Source organism: Halyomorpha halys, unplaced genomic scaffold (genome assembly GCF_000696795.3).
Source record: "Halyomorpha halys isolate HHAL.00 unplaced genomic scaffold, Hhal_1.1 Scaffold387.1, whole genome shotgun sequence".
NCBI lineage: Eukaryota > Metazoa > Arthropoda > Insecta > Hemiptera > Pentatomidae > Halyomorpha > Halyomorpha halys.
In genome coordinates, this window is record NW_027108721.1 from 1,322,350 (window position 1) to 1,339,590 (window position 17,241).

General features: G+C 28.8%; 1 protein-coding gene and 1 non-coding gene across 2 annotated transcripts in view; both read left to right on the forward strand.

Moving 5' to 3' along the window:
• Positions 1 to 17,241, forward strand: part of loaf (lost and found) — a 398,449-nt gene that overhangs the window by 207,935 nt on the left and 173,273 nt on the right. The window lies entirely within an intron of this gene.
• On the forward strand, positions 1,378 to 1,450 carry TRNAR-UCU (transfer RNA arginine (anticodon UCU)). The gene has a single exon. It is a non-coding gene; the product is annotated as a tRNA-Arg (tRNA).

Consider the following 17,241-nt stretch of genomic DNA (forward strand, 5'->3'; position numbering starts at 1 on the left):
AGAACAATCTTTTATTATTGTATTGTACATAATAATACACTATTATTTATTAATTATATTACTATATATAATTTGCTATGATAATTTTACACAATAAAAAACATAAAATCGTTTGGTGAAAATCTATTCCCTGGTATCAAATTTATAAATTAGTGTCCTATATTTTCTAAAGGTTCTTGACCACTGAAAAGTTAAAAAAAAAAATGAATCAATATTGGAAAAACATAAATAAAACTAAACATTGTAGGGAGATAGTCCGAATGGCTGTCAGTAAAGGTATCAAAATAATAAAAGAAGACTATTTATTGTAAACCAACGTTTCGCCCCACAGCGCAGGGCTTCGTCAGGGCTAGATGAAAAAAACAAAATACAAACATTTTTGAATTAACAAACCATTAAAATAAGAACATTTCAAAACAATTGTTATGTATATAAAGTAGGTAGACTGGAAAAAAGTTACTAATATATTATTAGTTACTAACCATCTACCACACCTGGGCCCTGTTTCATAATAAAGTAAAAATTAATTCTATTAGTCTTGTCGATTTAACTTAATCCAATTACACTGATTTGTACAACAGTAACTTGTACTTTAGTACTTTTAAACTCCTGTAATATCACTAAAAGTCCTCCCTATAATGAAAAGAAAAGTATTAGTGTAATAAACACGTTTCTATACTTGTACTATTAACCAATACTATTAGCTTTCATTATGAAACAGTGTCCTGGTTGTATTTATTAGTAATTTATTTCTAGTCTACCTACATGCATACATCCTTATATAGTTATGACGAATTCTTTTTATATTCTTTATAAACACAACAATTGTTTTAAAATGTTTTATTTTAATGATTTGGTCATTCAAAAATACAAGTATTTGATTTTTTCATTTAGCCCTGCAAATTGGGGCGAAAAATTCGTTTACAATAAATAGTTTTCTTTTACTATTTTTATAGCTTTATTGACCGCCACCCGGAAATTTCCAAAATAAAACTACACATGTTATAATCACTAAATTAATTGATATAATATAGTAAATTATATAAGGTCATTGTATTCTAAAAACTTATTCTTAATAGTGGTGTCACACAATTGGATTCAATTGGTATATTGGAAATAATTCACTAATATCTTATTTTAATTAAAATTATTTTTTATTATAACCTGTAAAGGATACTGTTGTTTGTTCTTCTTTGTTTTTATAACAATATTTGGAAAAAAAAACTTAAGTATAAAAGGGGTCTGCATTATTTACTAGGATGTTTTCTAGAAATACTTAACACTTTTAGCTAAATTTCCCCCCTCAGTTATCTTGCCTTCACAACACTAGCCACAGGACCTCCGGAAACAGGAATTTTTCTCCCCTCCCCTTCATCGGTCCCTTTGGCGCAGTGGATAGCGCGTTGGACTTCTAATCCAAAGGTCGTGGGTTCGATCCCCACAAGGGATGTTATTTTTTCTTCATGTATATTCTCAAATATTTACTGTTTTCAAATTTCAAGTTCAGCCAGAAATTTTAAAATGATTAGTATCATGTTATATTCCAAATATTATTCTTAATTTAAAAAAAAAAAATGTTTTTTTTCAGATTTCAAAGTAATTCGTTCATTAAAGAAATTTTTGAAATTATAAGGATTATGTTATATTTCAATTATTAAATATATTAATTAAGTGGCCAAATTGCCATATTCTATATTTTATTTGCTTCGAGTTTATATGTTATATATTTCTTATCATTGATACAATCTAAAATGTTAAGTACTATAAATATATATACACATTTTAATTTACAGTAGTATTGCTAATTCGTATATTATATTTGTTCAATTATATTCAGTAACATTTTGAGATTTAAAATTTACCATAAGTAGAGAGTGAAATCATAATTAAATATTGCAATATAATTTAATTATTTTATTAGACATGGCAATTACCAGTTCTTAAGAATTTAATTCCAGTAATAAATAATGTTATAAATTTTACTTACTGAATACCTTAACCCAACTATATTATTTGTTGAACCTGAATCCTCAATATTTCTAAATAATTAATAGCTAATAGCAATATATGTATAGTTTTTTACCCTACATTTTATATTTTTAAAAAGAAATAATTGAATGTTTCTGGTCTGTACATCCATAATTTTTTACTAACCGTAATGCAATTATTTTATACTATAACGTTTGAGTTGTGCGTAAATCATTTAATTTTATCTGTTTAATATTTTAGCTCGTCATAAGTTTTAATTTTTTCCTTCTCCTAGGGATGTATTTTTATCAATTTCCAGAGTATGCCATTATAATATGATTGTAACCGCTTTAACGCCGATAGGGACAAATATATGAACATATGTGCTGCTTGCAGTTGTACCAGGGTCGGTATAAGTAAGGATTTTAATTAAATAATTTTTACTTTTTTTATATTAAAAAAAATAATATAAATTACTTAGTCAAAAGGAGTCTAAAAATAATATCGAAATACTTGGAAACAGGCAAAATCTCCATTAAGCAATCCAAGAAGTTTATGTTAGTGGAGTTTGAACTTAACAACTTACCTAATTGGTTTCTGAACTTATGGTATTTCTGGTTACAATTGTTAAGTTTTAGCAAATCCATTACATCGAATCGCAATTTCCTTTGTATTGATTTGATTGTTAGTCCCTTTGAAAGACTTTTTTATATTTATTTTTAATTGTAGGAAGATATTCCGGGTGGAGGTCAATAAAGCTATAAAATAGTGCCCACTCTACTGGTTTTGGTAAGAGCTAAATGAAAAACAAATTACAAACATTGTAAAAATTGACAAAACATTAAAATCATTTTTTTAAAAATTGTAAATACAGAACTAGAGTAATAAATTGTAGAAAAATAATCGTTGGAACTAGTTATAAATTTGGTAATATATAATATAGGTGTAAAAAGGTAAACAGAATGTGAAATAAATATGGAAAAGGTGAGATATATTAGCAAGTAAAAGGAAGCATTAAGTAAATTTATTAAAATAACAAATAAACATAGACGGGAGTACTTGTCAGATTGAAACCGAGATGTAAACTGCCAAGTTGGGCATCCGTTCTCAAGTCTAAAATTTCCCTACTTCTTTCCTCTCCCTAAAAAAGGGTAATCTATGTATCTATTAGTAACTAGTTTCTAGTCCTCCTATATGTATTCTTTCCTAAATTATTTTTATTATTTCTTTAATATATATATTTATTTTTTTGGTTTACATATTTGCGTATTATCTCTTTTTATTTATTTTAATGTTTTGTTAATTCTTACACGACGAAGCCATGATTTTACTATTTTAATACCTTTATTGACCACCATCCGGACTATCTTCCAACAATCTATTTCGTACGGTCAACTGTTTTCTTGCAATTTATTTTTAATATATTAGTAAACATTTTTTTTATTACTATAATTTTATTTATTTCAAGATACCATTACTCAGCATATAATTTCATCAATTACAACCCATTAATTTATTATAACTCTTTCTGGATCAGTTCTATCCCAATGATAAATTTGAGTCTAAAAATGGCATTAAAAAATAACAATATAATATAAAGTTAATTTCAATCAGAAAATTGAGTTGCGGAAAACAGGGTTGTGGTCAAAGCAATAATAACCAATATTTATCCAGTCCCCAGAAGGGACATTTCCAATAGTAAATAAAGTCAATGAATGCCCTCTGTATTTGGACATTCATAACATACAGGAAGATATGCAATTAATTTAGGAGCGGTTGAATAGAATTTAATACAAGGCAAAATCTCATTGGTTTATTTTTTAATCATTAGTTCCCTCCACAGCCAATTACTTTGTTATTGCTTTTAAAGTTTCATATTGCTATATATTAATGTTTTATAGTTATTGAAAAAAGCAATGAATTAAATTATTTTTATTTCTTAGTCGTCACTATCAGAATATATAGTCTCTACATTTTTTTAGATCACTTTGAGATAATTTTATGTAAAACCGACCCGATTCTGCATATTTTACTATATTTTAGCAAGTACTAAAAGGCAATTTAACTGAAAGAAAATTGTTAAAACTCATTTCAATATCAGGCTGTTGTGAATTAAAAAATTGATTACCCCCCCCCCCCCATTTGTTAATGATTATTTTATATTATATATAAATAGAATAGATTTACAAAAAAAATTGTGAACATAAATTGATATGAATTATGGATATTTAAATACCTCCTATTGAAAGAAAACTGTAGTTTGGACAGGGGCGCCTTGATACCATTCTGCCAAACGTAGGAGTCGTGGTGTGTTGAACAAAACATAGTTCTTGTTTGGTAGACCATAAAAAAATGTTTGTTAACATATATTAAATTTATTATTATAATTATTCATTTATCTTTATTTATTAAGCTTGATACAATAATTATAATATATCATGATATATTAAAAATCATTTTAGGCTCTAGAATAGCATAAAGTATTTGTAAATCTATGCACCTACTGGAATCTATCATACTATTATATTGGACAACATTAAGCACAAATAAATTAAAAAAACAAAAATCATTTCATAGTTGGGCTGACAGTTACAAATTCTTTCTACAATATGATAAACAAGGCGTTTTCTAAGATCCATTATAATTTTTCGAGTTTAAAAAATCTTTTTGTCGCTGTATCTTATTTTATCAATGACAGTTCTTATTTTATCAATGACAGTTCTTATTTTTCTTTAAAAAAGTAAAAGAAAAAATTCGTCACTTCCCAACCGTGTACTCACACGATAACATCGATAGTTAAACGAGGTTTTTCTCAGGATGGGTCGAGAGGTTGCACTATTATTACACCTCCGTACACTTTTACGCCAGAGGAGGCACAGTTCCACATGATCCTTAGTTTAACATGTTAAAACGTGTTAAATGGAAAACCTAATGTTAAATATAAGAGAAATATAAAAAGTAATATTTACTTCTTTTACCATATTGGAACGATATAACATGGTTAGAGTCTGTTACTTGCTCGTGGTTTGTCTTAGCATTGTTTTGGAAGTTTTTAAAACTAATAAAGCAATGGATGACAGTAATAATAATGCAATGACACTTGACAATTAGCTCATCTTGATACTCTCTCTCACAAATTATAAGATCAACAAGGCACTCAGTTGCCAAACTTTCACACAACTTATACTTTTCACTCACTCTAGGTATGTTGTAATAAATTACTTTAATCAAAACTTAGAAGTAAACAATAACATAAAGTTTTGGAAGGAAAAGTTATAAAACAAGTTGATCAAAAAATCCGTTAGGAGCTCCTAAGCATTTAATATGACTTTTAATAGGGCTGCTCATAATCCTATACTTATAACATTTAACATGGTAAAACATTTTACATTTAACCCAAAGTCATGAATACTACCCCTAGTGTAGCACGTCAAGTGTTCAGAATCGGCCTGGTGATGGGTTCAGCCATTATTTTTTAATTTACTTTTTTTTAATGTAAACATCAAGACTAATCGGTTACGGTTGTGGCACGCCACGCTATGTGCCACGCATCCTTGCTTGAGGTACGCGTTGGAAAAGTGTTGGGCCCAACTTGCTTTAGAGATTAGGTCTCAAGGATAATTCAAATATATTTCTCTGATAAATCAAGATAAGTTTATCCATCAAGTCTGTTGCTTGTATTTTCTTGTTTATATCTGTTTTTACCGTCTTTTCAGTGTCACTGAACCAGTGCTTTTCAATTGTCAAAAACACTTACTGTGAATTTGGTATTAGTTTAATAACTTAACTAAAAGCGATCTGAATGAATGGGGATATTCTAAATATCAGGGATATGTGGAAGATTTAGACCCAAAGGACCATTCATTATGGAAGGCTACGCGATCGTCTATTTGATAAACGTGAGAGAATTCCAAGTTTTGTAGACAATGACGAATTCATCACCAGCAACGCCGAAAAAGCTGAAGTGTTCCCTAATTTCTTTCAGAAAAAATTCTACAATACGGGGAGAAATTCGAATTTAGTTAATGATGAAATTGTTGAGTATCTAAATCTCTCTCACGCAACAGTTCAGCACTTACTAATTCACGTCCCCAAAAGAAATCCAAAAACTGATTAAAAAGCTCAAGATAGAGAAAAGACCATGATTTGATCCCAGTCATTGCAATTAAAATGGTACCCAGGAAAGCAGTCGTTTTGATCACGTAAATTTTTAACAGTTGTACTAGATATCTTCCCGAACTCACAGTAATTCACAAGCCTGGTAAGAACTACTTCTATTTTTTTTTTCTCTCTTCCTCTTTTTTTTTTTCAAATGTTTTGTTTTTTTACCATTAGAGAAAATTATTTGTTTTGTAAGGTCTAATAATGTTATTTTTTATTATTAATTTTACTTTTCTCTTTTATTAAGAAGAATTATTTTTATTTATTTATTTTAACTTATTTTCTTTTAATTATAACGTTGTATATAGTTAGGGGTGTGTTTAGTATGAGATATACATCCCCCCTCCAAAATTAGTTGTTAAAAAAAAAATGTAAAATGTAAAGGTTATATCAACACTGTAAGGCCTTCCAGACCGATCTGGTATTAAATAAGTTAAAAACAAAAATAGTTTAACGTGCTCTAAAGTAGTTTGTGACGTTTATCTTCGTAGGAGTAGTAGTTTTGATGATATTCGCTAAAATAAATTGATTTCTAGTTGTTCGGACAAAATTTTATATGCGAAATTCATATACATATGCAAATAACATAAAAATAAAAAAAAAAGTATTTTTTTAAACGTTTCGAAACAGCCACCATTTTTTATTTCCCCTTACTGTACTTGGCAAATACACACATCAATTTTGACTAGTTATTTATAGTTTATTTATTTATAGTTTTCATTCAAAATAATCAAAGTAATCAAAAATTGGAGTGAAATAACTGACTTTATTCTCCTCTTTGAAGTATAGCATCTTTTAGACTCCACATTAACAAAGATAGATACAAAAATATATTTTTTATGATTATAATATCTTATTTGGAATGGCATGAATATTTTTTTTTTTTGATTAGCTTAATATATCTACTTTTTTAAAGGCTGTTTGGAGCATTTTTAATTTTTACAAACTACATTTTGACTAATTATAATAAAAATAGATTTAGATTCAAAATTTTCAATTCCTGTGAGAATAGTCCATAAAAGATTTAAAATCCAAGCATTTAATCCAAACAGGCTTAACAAAAGCTCACTAATGGCTCAATTAGGCGGTATATTGTTCGTAGACTGTTCAATCAGCAAGTGGCAGAGCAAACACTAGAGGTCGGAATACTCTAAGCATAAAATTTAGGTATTATATTTTCATTAATATAAAGCATTGTGGTTCATTTTATATAAGTAACAATTAATTTTCAAATACCAATAAAAGGCATTATACCTCATTATAAGTCGATACCTCTGTCATTGTGGTTTCACCTCCTACTAACATAATTGATAATTTCTTGCATTTATCTAACTTATTTATTTTTGCTCTCACACTACCAACATTACAGAAGCTTCTTTTCCATGCAGTGAACAAAAAGATATATACCCTTAGAATTGAAAAATTTTAATTAAATTTTTATCAAAGAACGAATGTGGTTCGTTTCTATATATCGTTCTGTAGTCAAGTTTATGTTCTAAATTTAGGTAATTGCCTTTTCAGTAGATATTTCTACAGTAAAAGATTGAAGGAAAATGAATTATGAAATATGTAAAAAAGAGGATATAAAAAAAGGATAAAAAAGTAAATATTTATTATGACTTATTTCTAGACAGACGATTTTGAAGTGTGTATTTCATTTTTTAAATATACTGCTATAATGTTTTGTACAAGTTCAAAAATAAAATCAATAAAATTACAAAGGTTTATAACCATTTTTTTAAAAATTTATTTATAACAATTTACAACTGTATTTACATAAAAGCACATTTAGTAAATTTGATGTTGGAGCAAAATGAAGAGATACAGGCATATAGAGAAGCAACCCATTGGTAGCACTGTAATAATATTTCTACTCCAGTAGGTCACAGGGCCATCTTCTTTTCAGGCGCCCGGAGGATTGTCAGGAATAGAAGAGGAAGCAAGGTTAGATACTAATATATGAACCCAAGTGTCCCTATTTAAAGTTTAATTTCAACAAAAAGATTCTCTGGGAAAAATCTTCTAATCAGAAAATAAGATGGATTCCTTTCTAATTATTTTTTTGTTTTTATGATCGCTTATTAATCCAATCACCCAGGAATATTATTTACCAGCTATTATTACTAACAGTCTTCAACCGATATTGTTATAAACTATATAGTTGTTCCTTAGAACAAATGGCCTGTTAAGGTTGACCTAATTGGCTGCTTGAGACCTTTTTTTTTGTCTACTTGACCAAATCATATAACTACTGAAGGAAGGAAGTGGCCATCAGGCAGGTCCAAGTTGTCATTTCATCTGTCTAATTATTTTACGTTTAACATATGTTAAGTCAATTCCCACAGTCACAACAGTTCCTTCTAGAATATTCCCTCAATGAATCTGCAATACAATAAGACATAAGTCCTTCTTCCTTAAAATCTCCTCCTACTGTTTTTAAGATACCTAATTAGATGAGTTCTCTCTACCTCACATCTCGCTTACACAATATTTGATTGGACAGTCTTCCCCAAGCAGTCTAACACCCCCTTTCTTGTAATCATTTATGTATTTATGTGTCAATGTCTAAGGACAAAAAAGGACAGAACAACAGTCATTAAGCTTAATATATGAAGGAACTTCAGCCTTCAGCAGAGTTTTTAATAGTTTGTAAAATGTTTCTATCAATGTTGATGTAACATTTAATTTTACCAAAAAAAAAAAAAAAAGTAAATCTTTAAGTATTTATTGATGCCCAGGATGTTTATCTAGCATATCACTCAATTTCACCCTATTTCTTGCCCGGAGTTGAGCATTTTTTGATTTGCTGAAAAATGATAGACCTAAAGGCAGGTATTGCTTGAACACAGTTATCGAAGGGGCAGACCGATAAAATCTAAAATACAGAGAGGTAGATTAGGAAAGTAGTCATAGATCGGAATAGGTGCTATTACTCTCCTAACGAGCAAAGAAAAGTCACCCTGGTGAAGCACTAAGGCTGATGGCACTAATAATACTAACTGAACGATCATTATCATATTAATGTAAACGGTTTACTAATGCCCTTTGCCGGGGACTGCCCCACTCCCGGCCATTATAATTGTTGAGTAGGGCAATTATACAGGGGCAGGAGATCCTTGTCCGGAATTATGGATAGATTATAATAGGTAATGTCCGGAACCTAACCGGGGTTTTGATCCCTAATGTATGAACCCAAGTGTCCCTATTTAAAATTCAATCTCAATAAAAAGATTCTAGAGGGAAGTGGGGGATCTTCGAATCAGAATTTAAGCAGGTAAATGGACGAATTATGAGATATCGACTTCTGAAATCGAACAGCAACCAGCTCCTGTACAGATTTTATTTTACTAAATTAGTACTGAAATATTTGGTGAGAAACTGGTGCAGTGTGCGCATCACGCTACATTCATTTACCACTCTACTCTGAGATGAAATTAATCTTTTAAAGTAGTTTTAGAACATAGATTTCTATATTATTTACTGTGGCAATACTCGTACTAATTTTTCAAATAAGCTTTTTTGCACTTGACAGGTTGACTCTAGTTCCAACAATTTTCAGGAGCGTTCTTTTAGTATTATTTCTTGTTGCAAAATTTTAAGATTTGACTTTTGTAAAAGTACGACGAAAATATAAAAGTATGAATTGAAATAGAATTAGTATTGATAATACTAAAAATGGTTTTATAGTGTTAGTCATCCTGTCAGCTCAAAGGCTGACATACTTTACTAAAATTAAAAACAAACGATTTAGTTACTATTGTGGCATAGATAATATTTATTGGGTTGTGGAAACGGATAACGTATTATTTTATAATAATAAATTATTTTGGATCCATCTGAATATCTTCTTTTATAAAAACAACGCTACAAATTTGACATTGTTCCCCAATCTCGTTAGGTTTACTTTATTCTCTAGTAGCAATATTTTAATGTTTATTTTTCATACTTAAACAAGAGTTTCTTTTCACAAGAATGTTACCACCAGTTAGATAAGGATTGAAGCTCTCAATTCAAAAAATAATAGTGCCGCCCATATCTCAGTGTCAAGAATGCTATTCAGATAAACAGCAAACTATCATTACTATCATATTATTTTATAAATTGAAAGTATAAATAGCATTTAAGACCAGGAAGACAGTAAAACATTCATGCTTTTCTTTGATAGTCTTAACTTTAAAATATATATATTGTTTAATCTTAATTTAATTCGATATACTTCACATATTATCTGGATGATAATTAAAACTTTTTTGTTAGAAGGAAATATATATGTTTAATATTCATTTTATGGCTCACAATAATTGTTTATGCGACCTTAATGAAAGCACACGTGAAACATTGTTTAGATGGTTCTGTAATTGCTATTAAATGTGGTAATAATTGTGCCTTAATGAGGTGTGTATGTGAAGGTGCTTTAGGTTCATTAACCCAGAACCATTAGTGTAGAACTAACTGCCTCATTTACATTTTAAATATATTTTCCCTCTCGAATCCAGTTTTTTTATCTTGTGTGGAAAGACCTACAATTATCGCTGCAAATATAAATAGTTTTTTAAGCTGTTCGAATTAGTGTTTCAAAACTATGAAAACAATTCTTAATGGTCCTTGAAGGTGTTTTTCATATGAGAATATTGAATGTGTACTAAAGCAATAAATACACCTAATATTTTTGTACTTAAACTTGACATTTTTTACCGCTTCTTTGAATTACTATGTAACATATTTAAAAATAATATTACTATAAAAATAATGATAATTAAAATATTGTAAACTTTTCAGACAATTACTATAAATAAATTAATCGACCTATTAAAGAGTTCTTACTATGTGGCTAATATGCATGGAAAATGGATGTAGATATTTTAAAAATTTCTTCAATCAATATATTTTGGGTACATTCTTATAACACTAAGAAGTATAATTTGCGATGTCAATAACTTATATAAAATATGTCATTCAGCTTGTCATAAATTTTAATATGATAGTTGTAAATAGACTCTAACAATAAATCTTCTGTATTATAATTATAATTATTATCAATATATCTTTAGAGATGTGATTAATTTTAATAAATAAATCAGTAGTGCCATTTACGAACTTGATCTAATTTAATAATATGTTAAATGCTTATTTCTATAATATTTTACCTAAATAATATGTTTTAACAATAGATTAAAAAATTTAATATATATTTTCGAAACAATGTTACATTTATATATTTCATTTTCATTAATTTTTCTGATGATCTTATGGACATATCTCTGTCCATAGCATATATTTGTCAAAATTTTAATAGATTGTTTCGTTAGATCTTAATTCTGTATTTTATAAAACAACATCTCATATAATAGTGCTTATTTTAGCAATTTGCAATGTTACATGAGACGTTAATGGATCAAACATAGTTTTATTATTTTTTATTTTTAATTGTTGTCTCATATCTTTTATTTTTATTAGTATTATTGTTTCTTGCTGCTATACTATTTTATTTCTTCATTTTTTTATCGTTAATTTTACAACTAAATTAATAGTGTCCGGTATTCCTAATGTTTGTTTTTTTAAAAATATATCAGCATAGTGATGAATAATATTTCTGGTGCCTGGTTTATGATTTAATAATGTTCTTGTGAGATAATTATTAAAAATATATAATTTTTAAAATAGTTATTATTTGAAACTCTTAATAGACACTTAATGTCATATTCTTTCATCTGGATACATTAGTAATTTTCTGGTTCCGTAGAAGAGTAACAAGATATACGTCTATAGATATAATTAAATTTATTTGAAAGGGAATCCAATATCTTAAAGGGAACAATTCATTATATATTCTTTTTTTAATAATATTTTAATTTATAATTAATAATTTCGGATTCCAAAAATTGTTAAAATAGTCTTCAACAAAGCTTGAACATGAATTAATAAAATACGAAAGAAAATATAGAAAAAAAATTGTATCCAAATCCAAACTTTATGTAACAATTTAATCACTTTTATGAGTTTTCTCAATCTTTCAGAAACTGCTGATTTTTTTCTGTGTGCGTATGAGCTTGAATTCAATTGTAATATTATTATAGTTGGAACATTCCATGGCAATAAACAATTTTGAATCCCACTATTTCAGATTTTCTAGTAATTTTGCACAGGTGTTTTACAGGCATAGACTTAAAGAAATATGTAAAATTTTTACTATCTTATGTCTAGTCGTTTTTTAATAACACAGCTGTTTTGGAATTGTTGCTAAACTTTGCTAAATTAGCTAGAGATATGGAATGTGTTATTTTACGGTTATTCCATGCTTTTTTATATGATATCCAACTAGATATAGTTAATTTAACAACCCTCAAAACGATTAGGATTGATATACCATAGTTAAAACTATACTTTAAAATGATACCTATCCTATTTCTCTAGCTAAATGAGGAAAGCTTCTACTGGAACTCCAAAACTTGTTGTCCTCTGTTTTGTAAGTCATTTATGGAACTTTACAGCTTTAAAACTGAGTAAACACATCTCTGTAAAATTTCACATTTTCCAAGCCCATACCTATGGAACACCCGTTCGATATTTGAAGATAATCTGAGGTGGTAAGATTCAAGACTATTGAGTTGACGTGAAATGACCCAGTAACGTTTCTTTCTACTGTATCACCTTCCTATTTTATAAAACAAGTTGTAATTAACAAACTGTTTGCTAATCCTTCCTTTCGAATTAGGGAGTGACATAGAGTGATTTGAAACAGGTGAAAGTGTGGTCGACCCGGAGGAACTATATAATAGGTAAAGTTTGGGCAGGAGTTCATGTTGGACGCGGAAGTTAACACTAAAGTCTGCACTTTTGGCCCGCCCTGCGCTAACGCCCTTATCAATGGCCAAACAGAACTTCGCTTCTCCAACGTAGGCTGCCCTCTGCATAATCCAAGTTTCTTGTTTTCACAATTTCGCCGTCGGCGCTTTTGTAAGCAGCGACCTCATTTCCGGGATCATTATAAATTTCCAATTCAAGTATCCAAGTCTGTATTTGATTTTCTAATTGTACTCCAAGTTTTCAGGATCACACAAATCTACAATTTTAATAATAAATTATGAATTAAATAAATTATCATAATTAGTAGTATGAACTGTGTTGCAAGTCGTATATACATATAACTAACTGCCTTTGGAAGATCATGACTAAGCTGAGGATTCCTGGGGAATTTGTAAGACTGATAAACGCGTGTACAATTGATCCTATATGCAAAGTCCTGGATCTGTAGCCTTTGAAGTCAGAACAGATCTGTGACAGGGAGATGGACTCTCACCGATGCTTTTCACGCGAAAATGGTGGGGTGCACTTAATAATGAAACATAAAATACTAGTATACGCTTTTTAAAAAAATAGAAAATTCTGTAAGAAAATAAAAACAATAAACAAAATACTGTGTAGCTTACAATCAATTTAATTAAAAAATAATAGCATTCGATGAGTTTGTAGTTACTTGTAATCAGAGGAAGCTATGAATTTCTCTGTTTAAAGATCCCTGTGAAGAAAACAGTAGGAAATCCTATTTCGGTACTTCAGAACAATATCTCAAAAGAATGGTATATCAACACAAATATAGTTGTACCTCTGTAACAAACAATCCCAACAAACCTGAACAAACTGCTCTCACTACACATTTTAGGCAAACAGGAGAACCATTCTAGTTTAATACACTAAAAATCATACTTCAAGAAAAAAAAAACTTTATTTTAAAAAAAATTAAAAAAAGCGATATTTAAAAAAAATTATTACTATGACAGTTATCGACAATAAATCAGATCTACAAAATTTAAATTCTTGTTACCCTAACCTAAAAATTACATAAAATATAATTAAGAACACTAAATATAAATAGACATAATACAAAACAGAAATAATAGACGGACTACACGCTAGAAAGAATGGTTACATGTCGGAAAAACCAAAACACACACTCTACCTCCATCTCAACCCTATTCAGTTCTGGTACAAACCTAGAGTTAGAGTTCGATCACAGCAATGTTGAACAAACTGTAATAGAAAATTGTAAGTAATATTCCAATTGTAATAGTTTTTAATCTTAAATTATATTATGTACATGCAGTTTTATAATAATTAGTTAAAGAAATTATTTGTTCTAAAAAACTTTTTTTTTATTGTATGACATGTAACAATGCAAACAATAAAATTGCAAAACGTCGCTTACATATATTATTTATTGATCCTCAAAATCTACTAACGTATGTGAATATTATTGATATCAATCAATCATTATCTACCCTCAGATATTTATGGTTATCTTGGTGGATTTACACTACATATATAACACAAGTTTAAATTTAATATTTTAAATTTAGTACCACAATAATATTTTATTTTGTGTTGTAACTTACAAAACGTTAAATTATTGTTTAATCTTAGTAGGTCTTTATCGGCTACAATATCACTCAATATTTTTCTAAACACTCGCTTTATCAGTTTGAAGGCACCCATGGGAATAGAAGTTAATTCGGGTTAAATTAACGATGAAATGGCTTTTGAAGGTATTGAGTAATATTCAGGGTAGGGGAAGATATCTGGTACGCGGCCATTGTTTTGCGTTATCAGAGGGAGGAGTTAGTGGCGCACAAAGAAGACCGGGCAGTAATGGTTCAATTAGCTGTTTGATTAGTGAGCTACAATGGCCTTCTGTTTCGCTGCATCTTGTCACTGCGTCCTTCAGCAAATATCCACTATCAACAAAACTTGTTTCTCTACATAACATATGAACTAATATTAACAAAATAGTTTTGAAATATATTTAAAAAAAAAACTCTAAACGCTATGGACACCAAACCAAATCGAAAGCCACAACTAAATCTGTATTACCCATAAACAAAACCAATTTTTTTGTTTTAAATCTGTTACAAATAACAATAGAAAGTATACTAAGATGAAATTTGTGATTTTATATAAAAGATGTTATTTTATTTTAAAATTATTTTAGTGGTCTAGTATATAGACATTTCTAGAATATAGAAATTTTCTGAATTTTTTGTTGTTATGAACCAAATTGTTATATATATAATGTATATATTTTTAAATATGTTAAAAATAATAGGTTTTTATACATAAAAGATGTTTTTTATGTCAAAAACTGTTATTTTCACCTTTATGATTTATAATATATTGTTATAGATAGAAGTTTTAAATAAAGACGCAATAATGGAATTAGTAGTGGAAAAAAACTTGAGATAATAGCTTATGGAAATGTTTCAATAATTCTCAAATTTTTATCTGAAATCGATTTAAGGAACTTTAGTAATAAGAATAATTTGTGAAATTGAACAATATTTTTGTATTTTTAATATTTGTTCTTGTCTTTACTACACTTTCTGTAATTTCAATATTTTACCAGAACCTTCCGACTCTAAATTAAATTTTTACAGTGTGTGTAAGCCGTAACCAGTTCTTTCTCTAATCCTTCTTGTCTATTGGAACTGCAGTGGCTATAAAATCTATTGAAAAATGGGGCTATTACAATCCATCATATGGGTCAAAAATGTTCTGAAGACTTCAAAGCCCTTTATTTGACCAATTGGCAATTAATACAAGTGTCGCTACTAAATGTGAAACGCTAGTTTCTGCTGAGATTTGGAGGTTAGCTGGTGAACGTTACACTTGTGGAAGGAGAGTGCAAACATTACAAATAAGTATGAATGTACCTTTAATGTTTTTATTTTATTTTCACTACATTTGCGTTAAAGTTAAGTTTCAGTTATTTTCTTTTACTTTTGTACATACTTTTTTTTTGTTTATTGTTTTAATTTACATTTTTTTTTGGGGGGGGGGACGGGTTGGTATAAGATTTTGATAAAATGAATTTGTTATTTTTATATATGTTATTTGTCTTCCATAATGACTTCTAGGTAGGCCGTTAAGGATAAAAAGCATGGTTAGTACCAGCATCTGAGTAAATCCAACAAACTCTTATTGCATTTATTCATTTTTACCTAAATTGTTTTTCTTTTTTAAAATGAACATAATGAGAAAATGAGATACAATATGCAGAACATAACATGAAGGAGACAGCACCCAGAGGTGCATTTTGCATGCATAGTGGTGAAATGCAAATAATGTTGGATTTACTCATCTACATCTCTCCTCTTTTTATCTAGAATGAATAAAACTCAGGAGGTGATGTTTTAATATTTACAAATTATATCGTATTTTTTCAAGGTATATTATTCATGCTAATTTATAAAAAAATGTACTTTGTTTATTGGATTAGACATTGAATATTTTCTAAGGTATATTTTTTGTTAAGTAGCATGCAAGGATATCATGGCAAAACTTTTTGCAATCCTACTAATTTCTATAACAAAAAGAAATACTGTTTTTCATCGAAATAATATTATGAGAACAGTTGAAACATTGCTTAAACTACCCAAACGTAATGATATATGTGACCAGTCATGAGTTAAACAGGAAGCAATATTCAAATCTGCTAAAGGCTTAGCACACTCAGCACTCTTAGCGATGCTATTGTTAACTTCCACTTACGTGACTATACAAGAGACTGTTTAGTTCTGAGGTTTCTCTTGCCGGGACCGAGTGGGAACTAACTCCACAACAGAATCGGCGGCCTACCAAGTTTCAGCCCAGGAGAGCATTAAACTTTAACATCAAACAAATGGAAGAGCCGAGTTCTGGAACATCGGGATTACATTTTGGGTCGGATTTAGTCATATCTCAATCGTGGTTAGAGTGTTATACATCAAGAACTGAATAAATTTACAGTATAACAATTGAGGAATATGAGTCCAATAATCAAAATGATTCTTACAACCCTGTAAATAATTTACCTGTCTGAATAATCTACTTCACTATTATATTTATTTACTTGTATTTAATTGTTCATACCTAAATAAATAAACAAACAAATTTTTATCTTAATATACCTATAATTAGGGAAATGTAAAGGTAAAAAACCAGTAGTTTAACTGCTTATGTTATAGTACAATATTTAAGTAAAATGAGAAAATTAAATTTTGATGACAAAAGCAACGTAATTAATTTTTAAATTTGATTATTTTGATAGAACCTTTAAAGTAAATCATAACCTAGCCTACT